Consider the following 23,874-nt stretch of genomic DNA (forward strand, 5'->3'; position numbering starts at 1 on the left):
CATGTTAAACTTGATAATTGCAATGCATTCCTGATCACCTTCTCACGTTCACCCCAGACCCGTGTGGAAATGTGAGGTCTCCCAAAATCTGTGTTCTGCAATTCCTGTTGACATTCCCGCTAAACTGTGTGAGTGCAGTCACTCCAAGCTTAAGTGGTCTGACTGAGGCATTGACTTCCAGTTTTGGAAGTCATGAGCGTGCACCATCCCTGGAGGCCTGCACAACCGGAATGAAAATGAGAGGGAATTCTGGTCCTGTTCACCCAACACCCTCTTTGTTCCCTGAGAGTGTTGCTGCTCATTTCCCTTGCTGTGTTGAACTCTGAGGCCTGCCTGCAGCAGCAGCAGTGTTTGCTTGTGGGACCTTGGTGCTCTGCTGGATCTTTTTTAAACCTGTTCTTGTAGTGAATCTGTTAATCTTGGCCCTCGTCGGCTGAAATCTAAATATTAGAGCATTTATACAATTTCATTTCTCCACTCCAGTCTCTTCCTTCCCTCTCGCTTGTCTGCTTTGAATTCACCACACATTGTGTGCAGGAACAGACTGAAATCAATGAGATAATGTTTTTAGTGGGGTCATGGGAACTATGAAGAATGTAGAAGAATTAATTGAATTACTGTTCATTTTCAACCTATTTAAAATAGCCTTTCTTCAGTTTAAATGTGTTGAATATGGAAGGAACGCTTTAAAGTTTCAAAATTTGTACATGCGAAGGAAGAAAAATTGAATAAGTCCTTTTGCACTCTTGAAATGTCAGAACTGTCTGTCTCCTTGTTTGTTTGTGGTGCTGTGTGACCAAGTTAATCCCATTCTACAATTATTTGGTGGATTTCCTCCCCTGGTTTAATTACACCCATAATAAATAAAAAGAACATAAGTAGATGCAGTAAATTTTACTTATTTTAAATAAAATAATTAGTTTTTAAAGCTCAATCAGGTGGTAGGGAAGGTGATGAGTTGTGACTTCAGGATGTGGGAACTCCTGGAGACTGGTGTGATCCCAGACTGATATATCTTCAATAAGTGTTTGCGGCTAGAGGAACCTCAGCCCATAATCATTGAATTAGATGTTATAATACAAACGCTGCAAAATATCAGGGAGAAAGTTACCTGGACAGTTTGTTCCAGGTGATAGTCACAGCTCATAGGTATTCTCATCTTATTTGGTCCATGGTTAGAGGCATGAAAATACATAAGGCAGGTTTGGGGATTTTCTTACATTTCTAAGAACAGCATTTGAAATCTAAATACAGGTAAGTGTGACACTATGAAGAAACTGGGTTTGACTGTAGCAGTGTACTGGCAGACCTTCAAGAAGACATTTACCAAATCTTAGCAACAATGTATCCCAGTCAGAAAATGACTAAATAATGAAGTTAAGAATACTTCCAAATTTAAAGAAACACTGCACCCATTTACAAAGGTCAGTGGTGGGTCAGAAGATTGTACAAATTTGAGTGAACAAAGAATGATACTAAAGAACAGGAAGAAAGAGTGTTATTAAACTAGGGAGGGTTCAGAAGAGATTTACCAGGATGTTGCTAGCATGGAATGTCAGTTACAGAGGAAGACTGGATACGCTGGGACTGCTTTCTCTGGCGCATTGGATGTTGAGGGGTGACTTTATTGGGTTTATAAAATCAGGATTAATGGTAGGTGCCATTTTCCAAGGATGGGGGTTTCAAGACAAGCGGGCATATTTTTAAGGTGAGAGGAGACAAATTTTAAAAAAACACGTTTTCTAACATATGGAATGAACTTTCTGAGGAAGTAGTGGATGTCAGCACAGTTACATTGTTTAAAAGACACTTAGAAATGTATTTCCACAGGATGAGGGTGTCGCTGACTCGGCAGCATTTATTGTCCATTCCTAAACAGTTCAGAGTCAACCACATTGCTGTGGGTTTGGAGTCATATGTAGGCCAGACCAGGAAGGATGACAGTTTCCTTCCTAAAAGGACAGTCGTGAACCAGATGGGTATTCCTGACAGTTGGCTATGGATTCACTGTCATCATTCGCTTCTTAATTCCAGATATTTATTGAATTCAAATTCCACCATGGGCCACAGTGGGAATCAAACCCAGGCCCCAAAACATTCTCAGAGTCACTGGGTTAACAGTCCAGCGATAATACCACTAGGCCATCACCTCCCCATTTGGGGGGTAGTGCGCTGACTCTCAATCCCCAGGATTCCCTGGGTCACCACCGTCTAATCAGAGCACACAATATGCCTGATAGCAAAGTGTGGAGCTGGATGAACACAGCAGGCAAGCAGCATCTCAGGAGCACAAAAGCTGACATTTCGGGCCGAGACCCTTCATCAGACAATATGCCTGACTTTGCTGTCTGTTGAATGAAATTAACAGAAAATACAACCAAGTTCTGTCCTTAACAAGCTCTCCTGTATATTACAAATACGAGAACAGAGTTAGTTCTCATATCAGTTTTCTCACGATGCTCAAGCGAAGGTGAGATTTGAATTCCTGATATGCAGAAACAAGAATCCTTTCAATGTCTCAGATAAGTAAATATCATCAAGAATGCCAGAGTCAACGTCCCAGCAGCCTCAGAGAAAGGGAAGTTGACATCAACTCATAAGCTGCTCATGTGCAACTTGCAATTCCCAACACCCAACTTCAGGACTCTGATGTTCTCAGTGGCATTTCCTGATGGGAAAGCTGCAAACTGCACTCAAGCCAGGTAGGTGTTGAACCTACAAACCTAAGATCTGCAGTCAGATGTGTTACTCATTACACCATTGACCTGCTAGTGTTCACATGCTGCAGAGTTGTGGTGTTAACAGGAACATCACCATCACTGCTGCACTTCAGTGGCCCCCACTTTGAGATTAGGTGAATTTCACTGGCAAAAAAGAAACACATTTGTTCTCAGGTATAATGGGAACTGCAGATGCTGGAGAATTCCAAGATAATAAAATGTGAGGCTGGATGAACACAGCAGGCCAAGCAGCATCTCAGGAGCACAAAAGCTGACGTTTCGGGCCTAGACCCTTCATCAGAGAGGGGGATGGGGACAGTTCCCTCTCCCCATCCCCCTCTCTGATGAAGGGTCTAGGCCCGAAACGTCAGCTTTTGTGCTCCTGAGATGCTGCTTGGCCTGCTGTGTTCATCCAGCCTCACATTTTATGATTTTTGTTCTCAGGTAGTTGCTTCAGTATGCCCTTCTATCTGTGCTGGAACTTTCTGTTATTTTACTCACCATCAGCCACTCCAGTGAAATGTATTTTCAGGCTTTGAGTCATGGTTTGTTCAATTAGATTATGGATGATCTGGTAATTCTCAACACCGTTGTCCTGACTTTCCCCACTAGAGTCTCTTACTGATTAGAAATCTGACTTAATGTGCCAGTCTCGACAGCTCTCTGCAGTCAAGAATTCCACAGATTCATAACTCTCAGAGAGAAGAAATTCCTCCTCAGCTCTGTCTGAAATGTGTGAACCTAGTTCTGAAATTCTATTTTCTGTTCTAAGATTGTCCCAGAAGGGGAAACAACTTTGACCAGAATCTGTCAAGCTCCTAAGAATCTTGTGTGTTTCAGGAAGGAGCAGGGCTTATGTAGTCCTGTGACCAGTATTTAGGAGCAGCTAAATACTCAGGAGTGGACAAAAATGTGATTTGTTCCCGGCCCAGCGTGTTGATTTCATCTCTGATGTAAAACCTGCAGTGATTCAGATAGAGTTACACTGTTTATGCTGTTGTCACTGTGAGGAATTCCTGGGCATTTATCAGTTTGTACAAGAACAACAAATCCCTGAATGAGGACTGACCCTGGGAAAGGGCTGTGAGAGCACCAAATCCTAACCACTAGACTACCAGGGAACATCACATTAATTAGCCCCTCAAGGCCATGGGGAATGGAATTGGGGCTGTGAAAGAAACAAAAGATGTGGCTGGGGCAGGTATGCAGCTGATAAAGAAACAAATTGAAACAAACAAAGAGAACAGAATAGGGGGCAGCATTCACACACTAATTGTTAGTCTCGATGGTGAATCCAGAAAACTGAAGTGCTGAATTGAAAGGTGTGCTGCTTTCTTGGAGCTGACATTTAGCGTCATTGGAAGAGTGCATTGAGCTGATGACAGAAATACCAGTGTGACATCAATATGGAGAATTAAAATGTAGAACTTGCTCCAACAGGTTTTGGATACTGAGGACCAATTATACATTTTAAAACTGCAGTGTTAGATTTTTGTTAAAAGCTTCGAGCAATTTGGAATAAGGATCAGGATGAACACAGCAGGCCAAACAGCATCTCAGGAGCACAAGAGCTGACGTTTCAGGCCTAGACCGTTCATCAGAGAAGGGTCTGATGAAGGGTCTAGGCCCGAAACGTCAGTTTTTGTGCTCCTGAAATGCTGTTTGGCCTGCTGTGTTCATCCAGCTTCACACTTTGTTATCTTGGATTCTCCAGCATCTGCAGTTCCCATTATCTCTGGAATAAGGATCAGCCCTGTTTGCATTGAATGGTGGAGGGATCGAAAGGGATTAAATTCAATCTTTTTGCTGATGGAGATTCCAGTGAAAGGAAAGTTTAGGTAAGAGTAATAACGAGAAAGCTTCTCTTGGAGATTTTTGTGTCTTTATCTATGAATATTTCAATAAAACTGCATTTGATAGCCTGGCCACTGCTGGAGGTATTGGGACTAATAGGGGAAATAAGCAGATGTCTTCAGATACCAGTAAGATGGCTTGGGTAATGAATTTCAATCGAACTTGATCAAGAGCAGGGATGTGTTGTTGCAGTTATACAGGCATTGGTGAGGCTGCACCTAGAATGTTCAGTGCAGTTTTGGTCTCCTTTTCTGAGGAAGGGTTCTCTTGCTCTCAATGGAGTGCAATGAAGGTTTACCAGGCCAACTGACATATGAGGCGATATTGACTAGGTTAGGATTGTTTTCGCTGAAGCTCAGATGAATGAGGGGCGATTTCATGGAGACCTATAAATTTCTAACAGGACTGGACAGTATAACTGCAGGGAGTGTGTTCCTGATGGTAGGTGTGTTCAATCAGGGGCCATAGTCTGAGGATTCTCCTATGTCTTATGGTCTTATGACGTTAGATGCCTTCAAGGGAGAGATCGACAAATTCTTGATTTCACGAGAAGTCGAGGACTGTGGGGAGAGTACAGGGAAGTGGAGTTGAAATGCCCATCAGCCATGATTTAAATGGCGGAGTGGACTTGATGGGCCGAATGGCCTTACTTCCACTCCTATGTCTTCTGGTCTTATGAATGCGGGGTAGACAATTTAGGACGGAGATGGGGAGACATTTCTTCACCCAAAAAGTCGTGAGCCTGCGGAATTCGTTGCCACAGGAAGTAGTTGATGCTAAAACATTGAACGTATTCAAGAGGCAGCTAGATATAGCACTAGGTGTAAATGGCAGCAAAAGTTCTGGGGAGAAAGCAGTATTAGGCTATTGATTGGAATGATCAGCCATGCTTGTAATGAATGGTGGAGCAAGCTCAAAGTGCCAAATGCCCTCCTCATGCTCCTATCTTCTATGTTTCTATCTTCTGAATAGTTACAATTTATTTTGACTGAAGTAAGGTGATAAAATTAATTATGTGCCTAACATTTAATTGAAGGTGGCATCCTGCAATTAATCAAATGTGTTAGTTAGTCCCCAATTTGAAACAGATGATTAAACAATGAGGCTTGCAAATTTGGCCTACAACAGTCAAAGACATGATGCATTTCCAAGTCAGAATGGTGTCTGGCTTGTAGGGGAAATTGTAGACACCATTATTTCCCAAGTATCTGGTGCCCTTGACTTTCTGGGTGATCAAATTATGGTTTTGGAATGTGCTGTCTCAGCACCCTTGGTCAGCTGCTTTGCTGCATTAAGCTGATGGTGTTGTACTGCTGGTCCTGGGTACCAGGTGACAAAGTCCTTACTGCCAACCTGCAAACATACATACTAGGAAAAGTAGGCCACTCAGCCCCTTGAGCCTGCTCTGCCATTCAATAAGATCATGTCTGCTCCTGTATACTCCAAATAACCCTTGATTCCATTCACAAAAATCTCTGATCCCTGCAGTTGACAATTCTAAGGTGACCTCAGATTACTTCTGCTTCACAGCAATGACTGTGATCAACATGGGATGATCAATGACATGGCTAAGGTTGTTTGTGGCCAGGAATTGAATCACACACTGTTAATCGCTGCATGGGTTTCACATACAGGACACATGATTACAGATTTCTTTAACCCAGTCTCTGAGTGTCTGATTAGTGTAGTTTGACCCCAGAAGGCTCTCACATTACTCACTGAGCCTGTGTCCTCAGACATGAACAACCAGTTACTCTGCCCACTCCAAGTTTGGGAGAAACTGTTTCCTCAATTGCAGTTTGAGTCATATCTCAGCCCTTTAATCAAGATGATTCTCCCAAACCTTCATTCCTTTTTGTTTCTTGTGATCTCTGTTGACCCTATCAGTTCTGAGCTTCCACTCATTCCCACCCAGTTCTTTCTGTATACTCCATATTGAAGTGGTGAACTGTTCTCTAAGTGAACCAGGGATGTGCCAGGAGATGATGGGAGGCCCGTGTATTTCCAATGTCAACCTCAGAAGAAGGAAGATGCAGGAAATCACTGCTCATGGAGCATGAACCCTGAGATGTTGGGGAACGCTGCCGAGATGGAGGATGCAGAAGCAGGCGAGGATGACTAATTACCTGGTCAGACTTTCATGCTGGAAATCATCAGCACCAAGTTTCTCACTGCCACACGGGAGAATATCAAATTGCAAATAAATCAGGTGGGAATAGATAATAATGAGGTGTAAGTGCATGCAAACAGGAGTCTCACTACTTACCACCAAGCTCTTTGTCTCTGTTAAAATCTTGGGTGGAAAATTTGACTTTTCAGTCTTTGACATTGAGAATTTCATTTTTGAGGTCTCACCATATTTTCCCAACAGACCCACCATTGTCCACGGCGTACAGGGACTGGGAAGATTCTCATCTGTGCACTAAAAACAAGACTGGTTTACGTGATGTTTGCTGTGGGACACATATGAGGTCTTGATGCTGAAAGTGACGGAAAGATTGGGTTTTGTTTTTAAGTGATCACAGGACCTTTGCTGGATACCAAGAGGAAGAGAGACACTCTCTTGTCCACAGGAGTAACCGAAGTATGGGAACAGAAAGAATCCCGAGTTAGAAAAGAGAAGAGGCCGAAACATGCAGCAGTCATCAACAGGACATCATTTATTCTCATCGTATCTTCCAGAAAGTGAGGATACACTGTTTCAAATTACATTCATACATTTTGATTCAATAGAGTACGTAAGTTCCAGTCCAGATTTGGGATTAACAACATCAACATAAATAAAACACAACTTTCAGCATGAACTCTGTTGTAATTAACAGCAGCAACAGCACAATCCATCCCCTGCAGTTGCTTGTGAACTCACTGACATGTCTGTAAGTGACATGACTGAGTGAGTTGCTTCCCATTCATGAAGCAAATGAACACCCTCTTCCCCGATGTGACTTTGCTGGTGTCTCAGCAGTGTCCTCTGCTTTTACATTCAGAATATATTCAGAACATTCAAAATGGCTGTTATCCGTGTGAAAAGGCTGATATGAATTCAGGTCAGATTAGCGAATGAATGCTTTCGTACGCAGGGAGCATGGAAGCGGCCTCTCCCCAGTGAGAATTTAATGATATTTAATCAGGATCCATGAGTGTCTAAATGTCCTCCAGCAGTGAGAGCACAAAGCTGTTTCTCGGTGTGAACAAGCTGGTGTTTGACCCAGTTTATCTTTTAAAGCTCTTTTCACAATCAGAGCAGTTAAATAGCCTGTCATCAATGTGAGACCTAAACCCAACCTCTTCTTCCGCAACATTGATGACTGTATCGGCACAGCCTTGTGCTCCCATGAGGAGCTCAAACAGTTCATCCACTTCACCAGCACCTTACACCCCAAACTTAAGCTCATCTGGACCATCTCTGACACCTCTCTCTCCTTCCTGGACCTCTCTGTTTTCATCTCTGGCAACCAGCTGGAAACCAATTTCCATTTCAAGCCCACTGACTCCCACAGCTACCGAGAATATACCTCCTCCCACTCACCCTCCCACAAAAACGCCATCTCTAATTCCCAATTCCTTCAGCTCCAATGCTTCTGCTCCCAGGATGAGGCATTCCACTCCCGTACATCTCAGATGTCCTTGTTTTTCAAGGACCTCAACTTCCATCCTTCAGTGGTGGGGAATGCCCTCGACTGTGTCTCCCTCATTTCCTGCAACTCATCCCTCACATCCCCTCCCGGCAATAACAATCAAAACAGAATCCCCCTCGTCCTCACGTACCACCCCACCAACCTCCAATCCAACGCATCATCCTCCGACACTTCCGCCATCTGCAATCTGACCCCACCACCAAAGACATATTTCCCTCCTCACCCTTATCTGCTTTCCAGAGGGACCACTCTCTCCGGGACCGCCCTGTCCACTCCACACTCCCCTCCAGCTCCGCCACAGCCAGCACTTTTCCCTGCAACAGCAGGAAGTGCTACCCCTGTCCTTACACTTCCCCCATCACCTCCATCCCAGGCCCAAAGAAGACTTTCCACCTCAATCAGATGTTCACCTGCACATCTGCTAATGTAGTATACTGTATCCGCTGTTCCCGTTGTGGCCTCCTCTACATCAGGGAAACCAAGCGGAGGCTTGGGGACCGCTTTGCAGAACACCTATGCTCGGTTCACACTAAACAACTGCACCTCCCAGTCGCGAACCATTTCAACTCCCCCTCCCATTCCTCAGATGACATGTCCATCCTGGGCCTCCTGCAGTGCCAGAATGATGCCACCCGAAGGTTGCAGGAACAGCACTTCATATTCTGCTTGGGAACCCTGCAACCCAATTGTATTAATGTGGATTTCACAAGCTTCAAAACCTCCCTTCTCCATACTGCATTCCAAAACCAGCCCAGCTCTCTAACCTGTCCTTCCTCCCACCCATCCCCTCCTCCCACCTCAAGCCACACCTCCATTTCCTTCCTACTAACCTCATCCTGCCCCCTTGACCTGTCCGTCCTCCCCAGACTGACCTATCTCCTTCCTACCTCCCCACCTACATTCACCGCTACTGTCTCCATCCCGGCCTCTTTAACTATTTATTTCAGATCCCCCTTCCCCTCCCCCATTTCTGAAGAAGGGTCTCAGCCCGAAACATTAGCCTTCCTGCTCCTCTGAAGCTGCTTGGCCTGCTGTGTTCATCCAGCTCTTTGCCTTGTTATCTCTCATCAATGTGAACCAGCTCGTGCCCCAGCAGCTGGGACAGAGAATTAATCCCTTTCCCACTCACAGAGCAGGTTCATGGCTTCTCCCCAGTGTGAGGCCTTTGATGGGAATGTAACATTGAATGTAATGTAAATCCCTTCCCAAACATGGGGCAGCGGAACAGCTTCTCCCCGGTGTGACCTCATCAGTGAATCTCCAATTGAGATGGGGAATTGAGTCCCTTCCCACATTTCCCACAATTCCACTGTTTCTCCATGGTGACCATGTCCTTGTCTTTCTCCACGTTGAGCAATCACTTTACACCTTGTCTACACACAGAACACATCTGAGTTCACCGACTGGAGCACTGTCATTCAGGCACAGTGACTGGATAAAGCTCTCTGATGAAGGGTCTAGGCCCGAAACGTCAGCTTTTGTGCTCCTGAGATGCTGCTTGGCCTGCTGTGTTCATCCAGCCTCACATTTTATTATCTTGGAATTCTCCAGCATCTTCAGTTCCCATTATCTCAAAAGCTCTTTTCATCATCAGTTTACTGTCTCCCATTCATGTTGCATCTGTCCCAGTGCTTTCCCAGTTATTTCGCTTTCCACATTCCACAGATGATACACAGGTCCTGATAAATTGAGAAATCCTGTCAGATTTTGAAGTGATGATTGGCTTGATTTGCCATTTAGAAATTTTCCCCAAAAAGTCTCCTTCAGAAAGAAAAGCCGTCCTGCAGCCAGCACAAACTCCTGTTACACCCCTTCCTGACCAATAAATGTTACACGGTTATTGAAAATGAAAATTAACATTTTTGAACCCTTCCTGTATACTCACTGTCAGTGAAGTATAATTTCTAACCCAGGCCCTTCTCTCACGTCACCCTGGTGCATTCTGTGTGGTTACAACAGAGGCAGAGACAGGCTGCTCATACCCCTGCTCCCACTGCTCATGTGCTTTTGATCTCCATGTTGTATGTTTACCCAGTACTGTTTTATCTTTACCAGTGTAGCAGAAACACAAACCTGCAGATTCACTTCCAGTCAGGAACAGATCATTGATTTATGCTAATCTCTGATTTGAAGCACATTTCCAGCATTCACCGTTGTACTTCCTCTGACACTAAACCCAGTTGGAAACGAGATTCTGTTCCGTGTCAAGGAGCTGTGAGCCATGGAAGACAGTAGCTGGGACACATTTCTTACACACAGCAGGATTAACCCACACCGTGGCTTGGCTGTCAGTGAAGAGAGACGTGAAAGAGTGAATTGCCATCTGGCCCCCTCAGTGAGACCCTGAAGGATGTGTCCCGGCTGAAGTTCTGTTGCTGCCATTCGATTGCCCCCCTCACCCTCCCTCGCTCACCCTGAGATTGTCCTTTCTGACCTCCGGGTGCTGTTCAACCCTCAGGACAAATACAACAAGCTACAGTGATGTGTTTGAAGCAAACCTGATTTATTTTACATTTCCCTAGAATGTTAAACTTTAGCCCAATTTGAGAGGTTATAAACATTGTCAAAAACAAACTCCAAATTTCAGAACAAAAGTATCAGAAAATTCCAGCGCAGACCAAGACCATTTTTTAAAATTTATTTGTGAGATGTGGGTGTCGCTGGCTGGCCAGTATTATTTGGCCCATCATGTTTGTGTTCGTTGAGATTGAAACACACAGGTTTACAGCTTTCTGGATTCACCATTGAGAAGAGCAATTTCAGGCTGTGAACTCTGCCCCTATTTGTTTGCATTTCTTGTTTCAATTTGTTTCTGTGTCTTCTACACACCCGGATCCAGGCATATCTTCTGTCGTTTTTTTTTCCAGCCCTAACTCCATTCTTTGTGGCCATGAAAGACTAATAACATTTCTGCAATTTAATCTCTCCTGCCTTCCCCCGTGACAGATTGCTTTTTTTCCCCTCTCTCACCCCCACCTTGCTCAACACCTTTTACATTTCTGATGGGTCCCAGCCCTCTGTGACCGCACTGTGCCCCCAGGTCAGTGGCGCGAGTTTTGAATTCTCTTCCTCCAGAGAAAATCTGAAATCTTTGTGGCGCAGCTTTCCCTCGATTTCATTTTTAAAACAAAAACAGTGAAATTGTTTCACCATTGAGTTTTTTTTATTCTTCATTCACAAATTTGCAACATTATAGCTAAGCTGTGATCCTTTCAGAGTCCAAAAATGTGCAGGTTAGGTGGACTAGCCACGCTAGATTGTCCCCTAGTGTGCAGGTTACGTGGTTGGGTTAACCCTGGTAAATGCTGAGTTATGGGAGTAGAGGGTCAGTGCAGTGATGGGCCGAATGACCTCCTTCTGCACTGTAGGGATTTTGTGACTCTAACCACTTGTGATCATGGTCATGTTTTCCTCATGACAGCCCACACATCACCAGGTTCATTCAGCTCAGGCTGTCATGCTGCCTTCGTGCTTTTGTGGATTGGTACTCAGACCTTTTTTGGTTCACACAGTCTATTTGAGGATAAGAGTGAATTTGTAACTAGAGGTTTCCCAACCAAAATCACTTGCAGATTAGGAAATATTTCTGCTGCTGGCATCACTCACAAGGATCAGGAAAACAAAGGTCATTCACAAATCTTACAGAACACAGGTTGTAATTGCCAGGCCAGACTGAACAGCATAAAACTCTTTTCTCAAGAAAAGAGAAGGCCAAGAGTTAACCTGATACAAATTGGAAGCTTTGTCCCTATGAAATGAAATCATTGGATCTCAAACAAAAAATGGGAATCAGTTCTGAGGAAGAGCAACGCGACCTGAAACATTAATAATTAATTAATGTGCTGAAATATCCCTTTACCCAAATTCAATCAAATTTACTCATTTATCAATCCATCCAGGATTTTCCCATTTCAGCAAATTACAGAAACGTGAACCTTAGGTCAGTTGTTGGGAATTTATTGGAGAATGTTCTTTGGGACAGAATTTACTTATTTTTGGAAATCATATTCTGTAATTGTTGGACTAAAAAAGAACAAAATGTGAACAGTTTTTGATGTCACTTATAAATGACTTAACATTCATTTTACACATGTACAGAGCTAAAAAGTGTAATGTAATTATTTCAGTGAAATTAATGTGATCATAAGTGAAAAAAACATTAAAAACTAACTGCAATGAATGAGCTGAATAATATGTGATTATTTGTACCAGTTTTTGCATTGATAATTCAATCTTATTTGATGCCTGTGATATTTTATGCTATTAAGTGTAACTCAACAACAAAGTAATGAAAGGATGTCAGAAAAAAAGCTTTAGTTTCAGCTTTATGGACCTAAAGAATACTTGTACATAGTTGGATGATTGCACTGGAAACTGTTAAATACATAATGTCAGTGCGGACATGAAAAATAATTTTCTTGGCAAGGTGTTCCTCACTCAAAATAATTAGAAATTTATTGTGATTATGAATCTACCATTTAAAAGATAGTTACTGTGATTGACTGAAAAAAGTTATATTTTACTTAGAAAATTAGACTAAGCAATATACAGGTTGTAAATGTGTTTATTCAACGGAATATCTAGATTGTCCCAGGAACTAATTATGCACACAAAACTCATAATAGCTTGAAAAATACATAGAAACAGTGAGTATTGAATTGAGAAAGACATGACAGTTGTATCGGGCAGTTCAAATGTCTCACTATATTGGCAACATGTTTATGTTGTTCAAATAGGCAGCATGTTGGTCAAAGCAGCAGATTTTCATTTTGGGATGTGCGTCTGTTTAACTAGAATCTGTTCTGTTCTCAGTGTAAGAAGCTCTTGTTGTTGTGTGCGATGGACTGTCACTAACAGTGTAATTTACTCGATCAGCTTTCCTTTGTCTGTAAATCAGGCGGCCAGTAAACTATACACCTGCTTTTCATAGATGAAACACAGAATCATTTCTGAGCGAATAAGTGGCAGATCACAAAGTTATTTCCCTGAGAAAAATTTCTAGCACACATCATCATCAGCATTTTCTGGTAAGATTTGCTGTACAATTCTGATCTCTACCTGTAAAACTGATGATACCTGTGTTGCTTGTCAGATTGAGGATTCAGTGCCTTTATTATGAGCTGTTTTTATACAGGTGGTTGTTTCATTATGAATCTGCCAAGTTCACATTATCCTTTGACTGTAATTCTGTGAGATTACTGATTCAGAGAATATTTTAATCTGCAGAAAGTAATGTTCAGTCACATGCCTCTCCATAATCCCAAAATGCAATTGTGAATCTTTCTCGATCTCACTTGAAATGTGTGATGATCTCTCTCTTCTTGTCTATCTGTGATTCTGTCTCTGTCACTGTGTCTATCTGTCTCTGTTTGTCTGTCTGTCCGAATGACGATCTGCGTCTCTCTCTTTCTCTGTCACAGAGTCACTTATAGACAAGGACAGAGAGAGAGATCATCACACATATAAAGTGAGATCGAGAAAGATTCACAGCTGCATTTAGGGATTATGGAGACGCATACACAGGAACACACAGGGACGGAGAGCACGGGCGGGTTCACAGAGGATACAGAAGGACAGAGCGAGAACGAGAGATAGAGACAGTGTCACAAATGTAGGATGAAGACAATGACAGCCTTAGGCAGGGAGAAATGGAGAATAAGGCGAACACTGCGTGTAACACCTTTATAACTCCACCCCTCCACCATTTGTTCAGAAGGACAGAGCCGTGCATTGTTTCCAATATTCCCATCAGAGATCACTTAGCACTGTTTCCATAGAATTCAGAGTATGCCTACAGTATGGAAACAGGCCCTTCGGCCCAAGAACTCCACTCCGACTCTCAGAGCATCTTACCCAGACACATCTCTCTGCAACCCACCTAATCTACACATCCCTGAACACTATGGGCAACTTAGCTTGGCCAATCCACCCAGCCAGCACATGGGAGGAAACCAGAGCACCCGGAGGAAACCCACGCAGCCACAGGGAGAACATGCCAACTCCACACAGACAGTGTCTGTCTCTTTCTCTCTCTGTCCCTATGTCTTTATCTGTCTCCATCTTGATTGTTGTGTCCATCTGAGACTCTATCTCTCTGTTTCTGTACCTGTGTTTATCTGTCACCCTTTGCCTGTCTCCATGTGACGATATCTCCCCCCACACCCCCGGCCCTGTGTCAGTGTTGGTCCTGATGTTAATCTGTGACTGTCTGTCTCTGTCTCTGTGCCTATCTGTGTCTCTGTTTCTCTTTGTCTACTTGTGATTCTGCATGTGTCTGTCTGTCTGTCTATCTGTCTGTCTCTCTCCCTCTCTCTGCGTTTCTCCCATTTGCTATGTGTATATCTCTATCTCTATCCCTGGGTCTGAGTCTTCATGGCACCCTGTGACTATCTGTGTGTGTCTCTCCCTCCGTCACGACATAAACTGTCTCATTGATGTAATGTTTACAAGTGTAATCGTCCTCTCTCTCTCTCTCTCTCTTCCTTCAGAGCAGAGGGTCAGACAAGAGTCCCACAGCAAAAACAATGGAAGCCACACTACAAAACTCATTCCCAGCCACTATGTGACCCTGCCCTGCCCGCCCTACACACCCTGAGAATGACCAGGGCAACAGAAGGGCAGAGAAAGGACCCACCTCACAACTAAATGTGCCCCTGCAAGAGGCACAGCATGCTGCCTGTGAACAAGGTGAATTGTTCCTTTCCTGGCACTGTGCCCCTTCCAGGAACTACCTCCTAACTCACACTGTGGCATTCCCTCAAATAGATGGACTGCACTGGCTCAACAAAGCAGAGTGCCATCACCTTCTCGAGGGCAGGTGGGAAAGGGAAATGATAGCTGACTCATCGAGTGTCTCTTAGATCCCATGGAGCAACTTCAGACCCGGTCTGTGATTCGCTCCCTCGCTCGCGCTCTCCGTCTCTGTGTGTATCTTTGAACCTCGCCTTGTCCTTGTGTGTTTGTCTCTCTCTCTGTCCCCCTCTTCCAGTGTCCAATATTCTTCCAGTTCCTTCATGGGATGTGAGTGGCCATTAGCCAGTGATTGAACCCTTTGCAGCCCATGCGGTGTAGCTCACCCACAGCATTGTGAGGGTGGCACTTCCTGGACTCAGACAAGTGACAGTGTCAGAATGGGCATATCATTCGGGCCAGTGTGCACTGTGTCTGGGAGCAGAGATTGGAGATGGTCATGTTACAGGCATGGACTGCTCTTGTCCACTCAGGAGTAGTGGGTGCTGCTTTGGAAGACCATTTCTGGAAGGAGATGCTGAATAATCCAAAGTGATCTCTGGAGGTCCTTGGAAATGAAGCACAACTCTGTCCCTCTGAATCGATGGTGAAGGGTGTTGCTCTCATTCTTCATTTGTCCCTGCGTAAATCTGTCATTATCTTCATCTTACATTTGTGACTCTTGCTCTCTATCTTGTGCTCTCTCTCTCTCTGTCCCTCTGTGAATCTTTTTGGTCTCTCTCTGTCCCTGTGTGTTCCTGTACATTTCTGTCCATATCCCTGAATGCAGCTGTGAAATTGTCTCTGTCTCAGTTCATGTGTGATGATCTCTCTCTGTCACTGGGTCTATCAATTTCCCTCTGTCTCTGTATCTCCCTCTGTCTCTCACTCAATCGTTTTGTGTGTGTGTGTGTGTGTTTCTCCCTTTCTGTCCCGATTTCTCTCTCTCCCTTACCACACCCTGCCGCCCCAAATATCTACAAATATCTCTCCCTCCCTCACTACATAAACTCTCTAACTGATGTGACATTTACAAGTATATTCATCCTCTCTCTCTCTTCTTCAATGCAGAGGGTCAGGATTGTGTCCCACAGCAATAACAATGGAAACAACGTTCCTGCACTCGTTCCCAGCAACTATGTGACGCCTCACCACCGAAAATGACCAGGTGACAGAAGCACTTGGAATTCATCTGCCAGCCACCTGCATGTGTCCCTGCAAGAGGCACAATGTCCTGACTGTGATCAAGATGGTTGCTCCTTCCCTGGCACTGTGTCTCACCCAGGAACTCCCTCCTAACTCACGCTCTGGCCTTCCCTAAACTAGTTGGACTGCTTTGTGTCAGTGAAACCAACCACCATCACCTTTCTGAGGGCAGGTAGTGAAGGGGAATGACAGCTGGCCCATCGAGTGTCCCTCAGACCCCACAGAGCAACTTCAGACCAAATCTGTGTGTGTGTCTTTCCATGTGTGCATGTCTATCTCTAGCTCTCTCTCTCTCTCTTCCTGAGTAGACCTGTGTCTCTCTCTGTCCCTGTGTGCATTTGTGATCCTCAGTTTCTGACATGACCTGTAATGTGTTTGTCTCTTTCTATCCCCATGTATATATTTCTCTTGTCTCTCTCACTACCGTGTCTCTGATTCTCTCTGCCCCGGTGCTTATTTATTTTAATCACATCTGGGATGGAAACATTTCTGGACAGGCCCGCATTTCTTGCCCATCACTGACTGTGCAGAGAGCTGTGGGCCTGGACTCCATGATAGGCCAAACCAGACAACGAGCATTACTGAATCAAGTGTTTTCTTTTTCCCAAACAGTGACAATGGGTTCAACATCATTGTTGCATTCTCAGCTCTGAATTCTTTATTGAACTTAAATTCCACCCTCAGTCGTGGCTGGATTTGAACCTGGGTGCCCTGGACTTCAGCTGAGTTTGTGTGTGAGCAGTATTGATCATACGATGAGGCCTATTTCTCTGTCCTTTCGGATTTCATGGTTTGCCTCTTATGTACCTGTGTGTTTCTGTGACTGTCTCTGTCCCTGTGATTATAATGTTGTGATTGTGTTGAAGGATCTGCTGGAGACTGGGTGCTGAGAGTTCCCCTACGATTATCCAGGATTGCAGTAAATGAGCTCTTTCACTGGAATGAGGCTGCAGTTGCTATTCTGACTATTCCCCAGCATTCCTGAAAAGTGGGAACTGGGCACAATGAGACTGTGGGGGAGATGCACTCAGACAGCGTAGCAGTGAGTCATTGGTAAGGTTTCGGCATCTGTGTCTCCTTGTCTTTGTGCCTAAATAAGGGGTAGGCCATTTTGAACAGAGTTGAGGAAAAACTTCTTCACCCAGAGAGTGGTGGATATATGGAATGGTCTGCCCCAGAAGGCAGTGGAGGCCAACTCTCTGGATACTTTCAAGAAAGAGATGCACAGAGCTCTGAAAGATAGTGGAATCAAAGGTTATGGGGAGAAGGCAGGAACAGGATACTGATTGTGGATGCTCAGCCATGATCATAATGAATGGTGGTGCTGGTTCAAAAGGCCGAATGGCCTACTCTAGCACCTATTGTCTATTGTCTATTGTCTATTCTCATTCTCCAGTGTCCAATATTCTTCTATTTCATTCATGGAATATGAGTGACAATCAGTCAGGGTGCGAACCCTTTACAGTCCATGAGATGGAGCTCACCCACAGTGTTGTGAGTGGCACTTCATGGGTTCAGACCCAGCGACAGCATTGCAATGGGAATATCGTTCGGAATCAGTGTGCTCTGTGTTTGAGAGCAGAGAATGGGGATGGGGATGTTCCCAAAAGGATGAAAGCAGTCAATCTGGAATAGTGGGTGCTGTTCTGGAAGATCATTTTTGGAAGGAGATGCTGAATAATCCTGAGTGATCCCTGCAGGGACCTTTAAATGATGTACAACTCTGTCCCCCTGTACTCATGGTAAAGGGGAGTGAGTGTCTGTCTCAGTCTCCATTTCTCCTTGTGATAACAGTGTCATCGTTTTCATCTTAGCTTTGTCTCTTTCTTTATCTGTCTCATGCCATTTCTCTGTGAATCTGTTTGTCTGTCTCTCTTTCTGTGAATCTCACTCCATGTTGCTGAATGTAGCTGCGATGTCTCTGTGATCGGTTCATAAGTGTGATAATCTCTCTCTGCTCCATGTGTCTATCTGTGGTTCTGTGTGTGTCCCTATGTATATCAGTAATCTCTCTATGTCGCTGTGTATATCTGTTTCTTTCATTCATGGATTCCCTACAGTGTGAAAACAGGCCATTCAGCCCAATAAGGCTATACTATCCTTCAGAGCCTCCCACCAAAACCCACACCCCCATAACCCATTTGTTATATACATTGCTGAACAATTTAGCGTGGTCAATCCACTTACCCTGTACACCTTTGGACTGTGGAAGGAAAACTGAGCACCCAGAGGAAAGTCACGCTGACTTGGAGACCATGTGCAAACTTCACACAGTCACTCAAGGATGGGAGACAACCTGGGCCCCTGGTGCTGTGAGGCAGCAGTGCTATCCACTGAGCCATGGTGCCTATGTATCTATCTCTCTGACCCTGTTTCTATCTGTTTCTCTTGCTCTATCTGAGTCTGTGTCGATCTATGTCTCTCCCCCTCTCTCTTTCTCTCTTTCTCTCTCTCTCTCTCTCTCTCTGTCTCCATGCGTCTATCTGTGGTTCTCTCTGCCCTGTCACTGTGTCTATTTGTGATTCTCTCTGTCACCGCACCTCTCTGTGTCATCCTCTCTCTGTCTCTCTCAAAACCTGTGAAAATCTGTGTCTCTCCCACCCTCGCTATATAAATTGTCTAATTGCTGATACATTTACAAGAGTAATCATTCTCTCTCTCTCCATTTCTGTGTCATTCTGTGTGTGTCTCTCTCTTTCTTTTTGTCCCTGTGAATATATGTGAGTGTGTGCATGTGTGTATGTACAAGACTGTATGTGAGAGCGTCTGCACACACGAGAGTGTGTGTGATTGAGAGTAAGGGACTGAGTATGTTTGAGACCCTTTACTGGGGCAGGGGAAGAAACACATGATTTATAGACAGTCACATAATGAAATTCCAGGATGGAATCATTATCACAAACTTTGCAGTCCAATAGACACACTCACATGCATGGTCTTTCTTTCTTATGCACGCACACACACAGAGCCTGTCTTTGGGTCTCTCTCTCTCATGCGCACAAACACACAGAGACACGCGCGCGCAGACACACAGACACACAGAGACTCACACGCGCGCACACAGAGACTCACATGCGCAAACACACAGAGACACATGTGCGCAGACACGCAGAGACTCACACGCACACAGACACACAGAGGCACACACGTGCGCAGACACACGCGTGCACATACACACAGAGACAGACCCGCACGCGCACACGCGATTTACCTTGATGTTGCTGATTATGGACGATTTGAGGGACAAAGAATGGCCGGATATATTGGGATATTTTTCACTGAAGCGTAGGAGGTTTAAAGGTGACCTGATAAGGAGTTTATAAAATAATGAGGGGTATAGATAGAGGTAATGGTAGCTGTCATTTCCCTAGGATGGGACTTTCAAGACTAGGGGACACAATTTTAAAGGCGAGAGGAGAAAGATTTAGAGAAGACATGAGGGGGAAGGTTTTTACACAGAGGGTGGTAAGTGTGTGGAATAAATATCCTGAGTAAGAGGTGTGTGTGAGTACACTTGTATCACTTAAAATACATTTGGGCCGGGGCAGGCAGATAAGACTAGATTAGTTTGGGATTATGGGAGAGAGAGATAATGGGAACTGCAGATGCTGGAGACTCCAAGATAATAAAATGTGAGGCTGGATGAACACAGCAGGCCAAGCAGCATCCCAGGAGCACAAAAGCTGACGTTTCGGGCCTAGACCCTTCATCAGAGAGGGGGATGGGGGGAGGGAACTGGAATAAATAGGGAGAGAGGGGGAGGCGGACCGAAGCAATGGGAGAGAGATTCCCTGAGGTTGGTCCGGAGGGAGGAGGGTAACTTCTTCAGGTTAGGCATCCCTGGAAGAGGCTTCGCAGTGAGGTTAAAATAGTATCAGAGATAATGGGAACTGCAGATGCTGGAGACTCCAAGATAATAAAATGTGAGGCTGGATGAACACAGCAGGCCAAGCAGCATCCCAGGAGCACAAAAGCTGACGTTTCGGGCCTAGACCCTTCATCAGAGAGGGGGATGGGGGGAGGGAACTGGAATAAATAGGGAGAGAGGGGGAGGCGGACCGGGATTATGTTTGGGATTATGTTTTGGGATTTTGGGATTATGTTCGGCGTGCACTGGTTGGACTGAAGAATCTGTTGTTGTCCTGTCGGACTGTCTGACATACGCACGCACGCACACACACACACACACACACACACACACACACACACACACACACACACACGTGCATGTACTCACACACACACAAATGTGTATGCTCACATACACACACGTGCACACTTACACACAAATGCATGCACGTGAGCACACACACGTGGTCACACACGTACGTGCTCATACTACACATGCGCTCTGAAACACACGTGCACGCTCACATACATGGATGTGCACACTCACACACACATGCACGCTCACACATACACACATACACACACACGCACATGCACACAGGTGCATGCACATACGTGCACACACACAAACACACGCTCACGCTCACATGTACATGCACATACTTGCATGCTCACACACACACACACACACACACACACATACACGCTCACACACACACACACCCACACATGCTGACCCCTTGAGCTCAGAACCTCACTGACTACGCCCCTTGGCAAAACCTGGATAAAGTGCTCCCAAAGGCTCTGGTGAGGGGTCTAGGCCCGAGGCGTCAGCTTTTGTGCTCCTGGGATGCTGCTTAGCCTGCTGTGTTCGTCCAGCCTCACATTTTGTTGTCTTAAAGTGCACCCATGTTCTCCACAGTCCTGTGCCGGGGGAAAAGTGGGAGCAGAGATGGGGAAATGTGGGTGTTTGAGGGGCAGAGATATGATCAATGCTTTAAATTCTCAAACTCTACTGACATTTTCAGGAGGAGGAGAAGAAACAAAGTTTTGAATGTCAAGTTTGAAATGACTGTCTGTAGTGCAGGCCAGGGAGAGACAGGGCAGAAGAGGGTGAGAAAGAGAGTTTGATTCTGGGAGCCACACTGACAGCAGGAAAATCCCGAGAGATCCTCAGCAAATATCCCCACTGTATTTCCATTCCTGTCTCCTGGGGCGTCTGCGGTCAGGCTCTTAGGTGCTATTATGAGACCAATGTTAAATATTTTCAAACTGCACTGACAGAACTAACACACCTTTAAAAAGGGTTTCAAAGAACAAGGGTTGGTAAAGCTTTGCTGCTGGAGAATTAACATTTCAATGACCAGGAAAATCCAACAAAAGACTCCAATCTGGGGAATTACCATCTCTATCACACAGAGGCCTCCCTAATGAGCAGACTGAGCGACATTGCAATGAGTCAGAGGTGGAGTCTGCAAACCATTCACTGAGAAATGTATCAGATTCATCCTGACACAGTGTAGTGAGCAGCTCTCCCTGTTTGGTTGAGATTGTGTGTGTATGTGTGTTTATTATTATTTTAAACCTCTGGTTTATTACCACCTTATGATTTATTTGGTAGTTTGATGTTGCTATGATGTTTTGTAATGCCATGGAGGTGGGGTAGTGCAGATAAGCCTGGCCTCCTGTTGTGTAATTTTGCTGCAAAATGCTGTAGCTCCCGCTTTCAACTAATCTTTTCTCTTTTATCCCCAGGAAATTCTGATTTGGAAAGTTACAATGTGAAGATCCAAAATGTCTGGGGCCAGGAAAGCTTTGCAAAAAAAAACTTCCAGAGGGGGACAACATTGGCCTGATGCCTGTTCCCACTGCACCCCGTGAGGGGCCCATATGAGTCCTGTCTCTTTCTGACCCTGAGGTTTAATGTGGGTTATGGAGGAGGGCAGTGTGATAAAATGTGACAGTGAGAGAAGGATTTGAAGAATTGAAAGAGTAGGTCAAACAGGAGAGCCAGGGAGAGTATTTGAGATTGTGAATTAACTGTAATGTCAGTTTCTGGGGTCACAGGAAATAATTAAACTGAGCCAGCATCGCAGAAGGGAATAAAATCAGATTATCTGACTGCTGGGACACTGCTGCATGTGGGATCTTGCTGTGTATTAAATGCCCCAGTGCCATTGTTACAGGCAGTGGCTGTTTTAATCAGGTAACCCACCATTTCAAAGCTTTACAAAGGGACTGGCATGGAAACTCAACTCATCACCTGATATGTTTGTGTTCAGATGTTGCTGAGACATTGTCTGTGTGACAGAGAGGAAAACCCAGGATCTTGCTGCACTGTCTCTGCTTTGCCTTGCAACTAATGCTGTCTCTTTTTTTTCTCCAAAGGGACCAGTTTTTTTTTTGAAGAACCAAAGGGGAAGCGTTTGGGGCCCACAAGGCATAGAACAAGGGCTTTCTCCAAAGGGGGCATCATCCTGAGGCTTATTGGACAGGCTGCACCCCGGGGTTTGAAGCTTGGGGTTAAAGTAATCGGGGCCTTGGGATTTGACACAAACATGTGTCAGGGCTCCCCAAGGAGGAAATTAAAACTGTAAATGTGAAATCTCACAAAAAGCATGTTCTGTTGTCAGAATAATAATGTGAGAATGTGAAGTCAACATTGGGAGTGACAGATAGACTTGCAACAGGGAGAGGGGCAGGAGAAAAGGGAGAGGGAGGGAGGGAGACATATTTGAGATTCTTAAGTATCTATCATGGTAGTGCCTGGGGATACAGAAAACATTTACGATTTAACCAATATTCCATAACAAAGATTGAGTTTATCTTGTTCCAGACACATTGCTGGCAGTGGGATCTTGCTCTGCCTCATGGGCCTGCAGCAATGCAACTGTCTCGATGATCTCCTCCTTTTAACCCTGCCTCATGGGTCTGGGATTGAAATTTCCCAAAGTTTTCACCAATTCAATCAGAGCCTGGCATTGATAAGGGATGGCTTGTGTGAAGGAGAGACATCAAACCCCACCTCTTGCTGTGTGATTTCTTTAACAATGTCCTTCCTTTCCAGTTCCAATAATTTTCCCCCTCTTGCTCTGTCCATTTATTTTGAAACTACAATGGGACAAGAAATCCTTTCCATGGACCCAGGTTTTCTCCACAGCGAGGAGGGGTGGGGCTCAGGCATTGGCCAGCGGCCTGTTCAACAGGCTGCAGACCGCAGGGCCCATGTGAGTTGTATTTGTTTATTAACTCAAGATTTGAATTCCTCTGTGGTAGCCTGGTTTTCTTTTCGGAGCCTCCAGGTAACTTTTAAAACCTTTTGAATCCTGGGGTTAAAGAAAGAAGCCTGGGTTTTGACACAAACATGTTAATTCTCCTCCCAGGGAGTGTCTGACAGACAGGACTCCCCAAACAGTAAATTAAAACCATAAATGTGAAACTCTCTTCAAAGACTCATTCTCACTTCAGAGTAACATGTGATGTGTGTAGGCCAGGATGAAAAAAATTGATAACCACATAACAAAAACATTATTTGGCCATTTTACTTCAATCCCCTGAGTATCTGCGAGGGCATCTCAGTCTTTCTCTCCCTGTCTCCTCTCCTGAACCCCCTCCAGCTTCCTCTCATTGTTTTTTTTCAAACAAACAGAAACAGTGAGGGAGTTAGAAATAATTTGCAATACAAAGTTTTTTTTAACAAAAAACACAGATGCAGACAAAAAGAGTGAGCCGGAGGGAGTGAGGGATAGAGGGACAAGATGTGTCTCTGTATCTGTGCTGGGAAACGGAGACAGGGTCTGGGGGAGGGGGCATGTTGTCGGGGAGAGAACTGGAGTCTCCAATATCTCTTCACTGCCCAGCTCCAATCACTTTGTTCT

This window comes from Stegostoma tigrinum, unplaced genomic scaffold (assembly GCF_030684315.1).
Source record: "Stegostoma tigrinum isolate sSteTig4 unplaced genomic scaffold, sSteTig4.hap1 scaffold_109, whole genome shotgun sequence".
Classification (NCBI taxonomy): Eukaryota; Metazoa; Chordata; class Chondrichthyes; order Orectolobiformes; family Stegostomatidae; genus Stegostoma; species Stegostoma tigrinum.